Raw genomic sequence first — 9,598 nt, 5'->3', positions numbered from 1 at the left:
AAAAGACTTGGATAGATTCAATCTTTGAAATATCATTATAAATAATGAAGTTATGAGATACTTCATTAAGTCCCGATATATATATACACCTATATATATACATTTCATACACTCCTTGAAAACCTTTGTTTTAAAATTATAAACAGAGTTGCAATATCCAATGAATTTGGAAAGGAGAAAACTTTGGCATAAACATGATATCTTGCTGATCAGGCAAAGATACCAACAAGTAACCTTTTCTACTAGTAGATGGACGAATTCCCCACTGGTTATCACCCTGGCCGCATTAGGACCTATGCTGGACTGCCACTCAGCTACTTACGCATTGATGGACTCCCACTGAGCCACTTACACTTTCATGGACGCCCACTGAGCTCATGTTGCTTATGCCGACTCAAATAGATGGACTTACTTCCCGAACGTTGGGTAAGTAATCAATTCATTTATCAAAACAACAACCTCGTTGCGAATATAAATATACCACAGAGTCGGATCCTTTAGATTTTGAGCGAGTATTCAAGTCCCCTTCGAAAGGAAGATCTTAAATTTGAAAATGAGTTTTGGGATCCACTCTAACTTTTAAAAATCATTTTGAAGACTCGAAAATATTTTTTAAGAATATTTGGAGTAATGCTGATTTAATAAAATAAATCAGTCCCGATATATTTGAGAATATCTGAATATTATTATTTAAATAATATTCCCATAAAGGATAATATTTATAAAAATAATTGAAGTAGAAGTTTTAAGACTCATACTTGAAATGAATAATAAATAAACAAAGATATACTTATATGAAAGTACGATCTTTATTTGAATAATAAAAAATAAGTTTGATTATCGAAACATTATTCTTTAATCAAATAAAGAATAATATTTAATAAAAGGAGCGGAGTCATAAGCCCTCGAATGAATATTCAAAATAATATTCATTAAATAAAGTGAGCGGAGTCATAAGTCCTCGAATGAATATTCAAAATAATATTCATTAAATAAAATAAAGTTATCGAATAGACCTTATTCGATTAATAGTTTTGAAAACTATATCAATATATATATATATATAAATATATATATATTATACTCGGGAACATCGACTCCCGGTTTAGAAAATGTTCACCTTTGGGTCCCCTATACTAAGATAATACGCAACTACTGCTTATCTCTAGCATAGGTATTATGCAACTTATAAGCATTTGAATCAACAATTAGATATCAAGATTACGAAACAGGAATGCATATAAATATCATATCACATGCTCCAATATATCGCAAGACTTTGCTAATAATAATCATGCACTTATCACAAGATAATGCATATACATATATTTACATCACAACAACAGTATAACGGGTAGAAAACTTGCCTGAGTGTTCCCAGATAGACTTAAGCTTAGAGTGGGTCCGATAACCTATGAACAACAACATAAGTCGGAATTAACCCACGGTCACTTAAGAAACTAGACTTTAACCAATCGAACCCTAATGTTCGCTTATGGTCACTTCTACGCTTAACGAATCACATAAGTCGTTCGAGTACCCTTGGCTCCACCATTTTTAATAAATTAACCATTAAGAATTTTAAGGCGATTCTTTCGCGAGTACTCTACCAACTGCCCAATCCACTTTACATAATTGTTTCATACTCCAATTAGTAATTTAAGGGCCTTAACCAAGGTTTTAAAGTAAGGAGAGGGGTAATAGTTCGTTCGCGAAACGTCGTTACTTAAAACGGTCGTTTCTCCTAAACCGTACATCGGATTCAAGCGAACCACATATCAAAATGAAGCTCGTAACATGAACTATCTAAAAATGGCAAAGGTTAGAATCTTTAAGTGAGTTCACGGGTCCTACAGTTAAGAACATAACAGTTAAGGAAAATCGGGCATTATGACATTTATGTTTACGCGATTTCCAATTTAATTAACACTCTAAATTATCATCAATTCACTCACAACCACCAATACAACAATATTCAACCATCATACTACAAACTCAGTCCCCAACTCCAAGTTTTAGCAATTTATCCAACCAATCAAAGACCCAATATTTAAAACCAATACAAATCCACCAAAACTACTTATAATCAAAGATCAAGCCTTAATACTCACAATGCTTCAATAAAACTTAATGAAAGCATAAAATCAAAGCTAGGGTTTGAAGTTGATACCTTCCTTGGTAGGTGTTAAGTTGCTAGGAATCCTTAGGGAGCCTTAATCTAATCTCCTACAAGCTTGATCTTTCCAAAGAAATCAAGAACACAAAGTTAGGTTTTGAAGTTTCTAAAAATCCGATTTAAATAACTGTAAAAATGAGGGTCTTACCATGCTTATTTGGACGAGACTTGTGAAGAAGAGTTGTAGGCCATCTCAATACCTTTCCAACGAGCTATAGAAAACAACATTTGAGTGAGTATTGAAGGAGATATAGTAGTTTGAAGTTGCTGCTCTGGTTTTGGCCGAGAGCTTTTGTTCTCGGAAAGCAAAAATCAACTTCTAATTTGTGTTTTGTGATTTGTTTTGCCTTGGCTTGGTTGCTACCTTTTGTTTGTTAATTAAATTATTACCATGTTAAAAATTGTGTGGCTCACAATCAACCAACCAATCCTTCCCACTTTGTCATGCTCATGTCATCTGCTTATGTCATCTTGTTACACTTGTCTTTCTCTTGTTGGTGTGATGACATCATCGTCCATTAACCTCTTTGATTAACTCCTAATTACTTGGCTAATGACCGCTGATCTGTTATACGGTTCACTTAACTTTCATTCTAGTTTATCTTTTGAGGGATCATACCCGGGATCTTATTACTTGGGTTCCCCCAAACCTTTCTCAATATTTTATATTTCTTTTATGATCCTCTCTTATAATCCTTGAATTAAATCCTTTTAACCATGTTACCTTAGACTCAATTTTTTCAGTATCTGGTGGATTTTCGGGAAAAATCAAAGTGTTCGAATTTGGATTCTGACGATCTTTACATACACTTATTTACTTTATGGAATACTAATACGATCTTAGAATTTCCATAACAGTACTCCTATATAGCGTGGTCTGATAATTTTTCTTAATCAGCATCATCAGCAAAAGTTACTATTCATCCGTGTTTCAAAAATTCCAAAAATTGGGGTTATTACAGTCTCCCCTCCTTAAAAGGATTCCGTCCCGGAATCGGATAGAAAATGAATAGGGATGCTCTCTTAGCATTGCACTTTGTAACTCTCAAGTAAATTTTCCTACATTGTGGTTCTACCATCAAACTCTGACTAGTTTGATAACCCTTCTCCTAAGCACTTGTTCCTTTTCAATCTATTACCCTTCCTGGTTGCTCAATATAGGTTATGTCTGGTTGCATGTCTATGCGTTCATATGCCCCTATTTGTCTGGCATCCGAATTACACTTCCTTAACATTGATACGTGGAACACATTATGAACTTGCTACATGTTCGGGGGTAGGGCTAGCTCATATGCTAATTTCCCAATACGTCTTAATATATCCAAGGGTCTAACAATTCGTGAGCTTAGCTTCTTTTCTTTCCGAACCTCATCCATCCTTTCCAAGAGAATACCTATAACAGCACTAGGTCCCCTACTTCCTATTCTTTGTCCTTTCGTGTCAAATCAACATACTTCTTATGTCCATCTTGGGCTACTACCAGCCATCTTCTGATTAGATCTATTATATCCCTGGTCCTTTGGACTACTGCGGGTCTGAGCTTCTTGTGCTCTACAACTTCATCCTAACATAAGGGAGATCGACATTGTCTTCCCTCAAGGATCTCATAAGGCGACATCTCGATAAGGACATATGATCTATTGCCGTAAGAAAATTCAATCCGCATTAAATGATCATTCCAAATTCTTTCAAGTCTATTGCACAGACTCTCATCATAGCTTCTAGCATTATAGCTTTTGCTTCTCAATACTCCTTCTTTTCTTGTTCATAAGCGTTACTATCTTCTGTACATAATACTATTCTAGATATACCTTTACTCGCTAGAGTTTTATAACCTTTTAATAAATGTCTCAACCTTAGTAACATGAACGCTGTTAGGTCCCAATGTGTTTGTAGAAGGGGGGGTTGAATACAAACAGTACCGAATAATCGAATAAATGCGGAATAAAAAATGTGAAACAAAATTCAAGTTAAATAAAAATATTATTAAACTTGAAAGGTGTTACAACAACTGTATCGATTACAAGGTATTAATCTCAAATCAATTATCACAAATCTAGAATAAATTCGACATGAACTTTTTCTATTTTTGCAATAATTAGAATCAAATGCTAAACGTGATTTGAGATTAAGTTCTAGGGATTTTAATCCGCTAGATTGTTACACAAGAGCAAGATAAAGATTTCTAGTGGATTGGATTTAACTTTACAATCTAGAAATTTAATCTTGAAGTATGCAGATGAAAAGATGAAATATTTCTTCTTGTATTTCTTTTCTGCTTTTTTTTCTTGACTTCTGTGTTCTTTTTTTGAGTTGCTGCTTCTCTGCTTCTTTTTAATCAACAGCCGAATAGAATTGAATTGGCATGACAATCCTATAGCTGGCAAGACTTTCGGTAGGACAATGGATTGAACTAGCAAGACAATCTGAATGAATTAGCATGACAATCAGAATGAACTAGCAAGACAATCATCCTCCTAGTGTAACTTTCGGTGAGACTATTGAAAATGGCCTAGCATGACAATCGGTATGACAATCCTGATTGTCATGCTAGTTCATTTTCAATTGTCTTGCTGATTTAATGCAGATTTTAATCCAATTTAAATTCTGAAAATTCCTAAAATTAATTCAGAATTAATTAATCAATTAATTCAATTAATAAATAAATTATTCTTCGCAGATATAATTTATTTTCTTAATTAAATTAGATGACTTAATTAATTAATAGAGAATTAATTCTAGTCTTCAACAGCACCCATCCTTCTGCAGATCTTCTGAAAATCACTGAAAATTATGAATCAATTCCACCACTTCAATGTTGACACTCGATGTACAGTCTGGTTTATGAGTGACTAACTTCCATGACGTTTCTTCATGTCTTGACTTTGACACTTTGATTTTCTTCAGATTAAATCCTTGTAATTAATGATACTCTGACGAGATCTCTGTCACTTGATTAAATCCACGATCTTGATTTATATCACTGAGGCATGATCAATTTCTTGAACTTCTTCCAGTAAATTAATTCCTCAAGTCTGTAGATGAACCTTGTCTCTGAATCCTTTGACAAATATTACTTTGCGAGATCTCTTTGACGGTCGATCCACTATTTACTTATTATATTCTTATTTGAGTTGAGTTGAATACTCGAATATACAAATAGGCCTATGACATATGACTTACAATCTCCCCCTATTTGTTTGTTAGACAATAACACACAAATACCTAGAGGATAACTCAACTAACAAATAAGAAAAAGATATAAACAGAAATGCAAAGTAAATAGTAGAAAAGTTCTGGACTAGATGTAAGTCATATGTCATAGCCTATTTGTATATTCGAGGATTCAACTCAACTCAAATAAGAATGTAATAAGTAAATAGTGGATCGACCGTCAGAGAGATCTCGCAAAGTAATATCTGTCAAAGGATTCAGAAACAAGGTTCATCTACAGACTTGAGGAGGTAATTCACTGGAAGAAGTTCAAGAAGTTGATCATGCCTCAGTGATATAAATCAAGATCGTGGATTTAATCAAGTGACAGAGATCTTGTCAGAGTATCATTAATTACAAGGATTTAATCTGAAGAAAATCAGAAGAAAATCAGAGTATCAAAGTCAACACATGAAGAAACGTCACGGAAGTTAGTCACTCATGAACCAGACAGTACATCGAGTGTCAACGTTGAAGTGGTGAAATTGATTCATAATTCTCAGTGATTTTCAGAAGATTTGCAGAAGAATGGTTGCTGCTCAAGACTAGAATTAATTCTCTATTAATTAATTAAGTCATCTAATTTAATTAAGAAAATAAATTATATCTGCGAAGAATAATTTATTTATTAATTGAATTAATTGATTAATTAATTCAGAATTAATTTTAGGAATTTTCAGAATTTAAATTGGATTAAAATTCATTTAAATTCAGCAAGTCAAACTGATTGTACTAGTATGACAATCGGTATGACAATCAATAGTCATACCGAAAGTCCTGCTAGTACAAACAATAGTCTCACCGAAAGTTACACCAGGAGAAGGATTGTCTTGCTAGTTCATTCTGATTGTCATGCTAGTTCATTCTGATTGTCATGCTAGTTCATTCAGATTGTCTTGCTAGTTCAATCCATTGTCCTACCGAAAGTCTTGCCAGCTATAGGATTGTCATGCCAATTAAATTCTATTCAGCTGTTGATTAAATAGAAGCAGAAAAGCAGCATCTCAAAAAATATCCAACACACAAGTCAAGAACACAGCAGCCGCAGCATATATTTCATTTTTCATCTGCTTACATCAAGATCAAAATTCTAGTTTGTTAATGTTAAATCCAAACCACTAGAATTATTTATCTTGTTCTTGTGTAACAATCTAGCGGATCAAAATCCCTAGAACTTAATCTCAAATCGCGTTTAGCATTTGATTCTAATTATTACAAAAATAGAAAAAGTTCATGTCGAATTTATTCTAGATTTGTGATAATTGATTTGAGATTAATACCTTGTAATCGATACAGTTGTTGTAACACCCTTCAAGTTTAATAATATTCTTATTTTACTTGAATTTTGTTTCACATTTTTTATTCCGCATTTATTCGATTATTTGGTACTGTTTGTATTCAACCCCCCCTTCTACAAACACATTGGGACCCAACACTAGATTTAAAATTTTCCAGATTCCAAGTAGATGTTCCTCTAGACTGAACATATCTTCAAGTAATTCCATCTTCATTTGTACAACCACATTTCCTATTGAGAAGCCCATATCTCTCTTGCTTCTCCCCCTATGAGAATCAACTGATTAAAGAAGATCACCTTCGTTTTACCACCTCTCCCGTACAATAGGATCCGCAGATAAAAACCAATGGTACTCCCCTAACAGCTTCTTCCCTTACTAGGAAATCACCTTGTGTTTACCACCTCTCCCGTACAATAGGATCCGTAGTTACAAACAACAATGGTGTGGTGTAGTGTACATTTTTAGGATCTTTTTCTTCCTCCCTGCTATTTCTCCCCCTTAGTTGAGGAATCCTCCAAACTATTACTTAAGCTTTTATCTCCCCCTTAAAGAAGGAATGTATGCCGTCGTCTGAAGGAGTTCTCATATTTCACTTGGTTGGAAAAGAAATAACAAGTAGTTTCTCTTTCTTCCTCACTATGAGTGTGTGATTGTGTTTTAGTGTACCTCACATGTGTTTCACTCTTCTCTCCACTCGTGTTTACACTCATTCTCACAAGTGTATCACTCTTCTCTCATAGCTCCATAATCCAGCTGTACCTGCAAGGAAAATCACCTTAGCCATCCTTAAGGAGGTCACAGGTGGTGCAATGGGAGTTCACAAATCCCCATCCTTGTTAAACTCGTCAGATGAATCTGAGTCATAATTTACAAGTTGCTAGTTTCCCTTTTAGGGTTCCAGATTTGAATTCTGGGAAGGTAAACAATGATCCAAAGAATTTAGCATAAAGATCAAAGTTCCTTTCTAATGCCTGTGAAGACATTTCCTTGTGACTCATCAGGTAATATCTGAATCATTGTCAACAAGTTGCCGATCTGCACCTATGTCAGATCCACTATCCGCAGATGCATCCAGGGGATTTAAGCCTGGGGAGGTAGACACTGACCACTGACATATGGCTTTTGGATCAGTATCCTCTCCTAACACCTGTAAAGGCAATTGGTCCACTAACGAACCTTGAACAATCGAATCTGACCTTAAAATGGTCGAAACTCTTGTTTCCGTCAACTCATCCTTTGAGTGTGTAACCTCTCCTTGTGCATGAAGAATTGATTATGTTTGAAGTGGTGACACTACATCGGATACCTTGGCCGACAGGCAAAATTCAATAGACGCACCCTGTTGAGAGAATGAATCTAGTAACTGTTTTTGTGCCTTTTCAGCCATTACATCTTTTTGAGAAGATGTATGGGGGCTAGCAGTTGTCTCGGTTTAAATACTACTCATCTATGTATGAGACAGAGCTACTGGGTTGACTACAGAACCTTCCTTATGTGGTGCACTAAGGCACTATCTCCCTCACGCTCATTCATACTACATTTAGTGGTAAGAGAGTGTTGGTTGGTTCTGTTTCTGTGTTTGTCTTTACAGTCTGGGATAGACGTTGTGGGTTTTCAACCCCATGACTGTCAATGAAAGAAAGCCATTGGAGACTGAACCTGTAACATAGAATATATGGTAATAGAGAGAAAATGATTTACAATAGTGATTTCAAAAGGTTTTACATGACATAAGAAATCACTAATGTAGAAAGAAGTTTGATTTTGTTTTTCAATATGAATGAGTTTTTGATAAAACATTGATCACTTAGGGTAAAGTCTAAGTAATTCTCATTCATGTCAAAAGCTTACAAATATCTGCAACATAATGTTAACAAGATATCATTGACCGATACTTGTCAAGTACTTTAGATACTAATTGTTATGTTGCATAATCAATATACCACTGCACATATAAAACAATATGATTGTGCTTAGTGATAAGATAGTTATAAATATGACGACTCTACTAGTTCATATAAAATTATAACTTCTGTTAGAGTGCCATACCATGTCCTTGACGATTGCTTGAGCAATATACTAGTTCATACCAACCTGAAGTGAGATTGTGAAGAAGAGATTGCATAGTTCAATAGATCTGCAACTGCAAAGTCCATGAACTGTGGTGTACTGACTTCCTCTTTTGACTCACCAACCAGGAGTACACTTGTACACATCTTACTAGAGTCCAATTCCAAGTGTAATGTGCAGCAGGTGCCTGATATGTCGTAATATTCCCAAGTCTCGTCACTGGTGCTATATGTTGGATACTGCTTCCTGATAATAACCTAGCACAATATACAAAATTTCACTGATAACATTCCCAACTTGCAAACAGCCATATCCCTCAGATAAACCTTTGCTGTTATCTCCAAAGGTAATCAGGGGGCCAGCTTTCTCAATCCATATTTGATAGCAGGGCTCTATCTCCGGTCATATGTCTTGATGATCCATTGTCAAGAATCCACACTTCCGGTTTCACCTGTTTTAATGCCCTGCAACACAAATGGATTAACCCTTCTTCGGAACCCAAACTTGGTTGGGCCCGGCATACTTGTAGAACTGTCCTTTGTCAGGCAAAATAACATTTTTAATCTTAATTGTCTCAACTTTCTCAATGACTGAACATTTGACCTTGTAAACAGCCTTAACAAATTTCTGTTTAAGCTTAGGCACAAATGTCTCCTTTCTAGCCTTAGAAGGACTGGCAGTCTTAGACCTATCATGCTTCTTGTTATTCACATGCTGACGAGGAGTAGTCTTATCATTAGACACATGCTTACCATTAAAATAAGCATACATCATATTAAAAGCACAAGACATACAATTAGCAACACCACATGCTTTATGAGAGTGATTAACAGCAGGTAAT

Source organism: Apium graveolens, chromosome 2 (genome assembly GCF_009905375.1).
Source record: "Apium graveolens cultivar Ventura chromosome 2, ASM990537v1, whole genome shotgun sequence".
NCBI classification, from domain to species: Eukaryota; Viridiplantae; Streptophyta; class Magnoliopsida; order Apiales; family Apiaceae; genus Apium; species Apium graveolens.
This window is presented reverse-complemented; position numbering follows the sequence as displayed.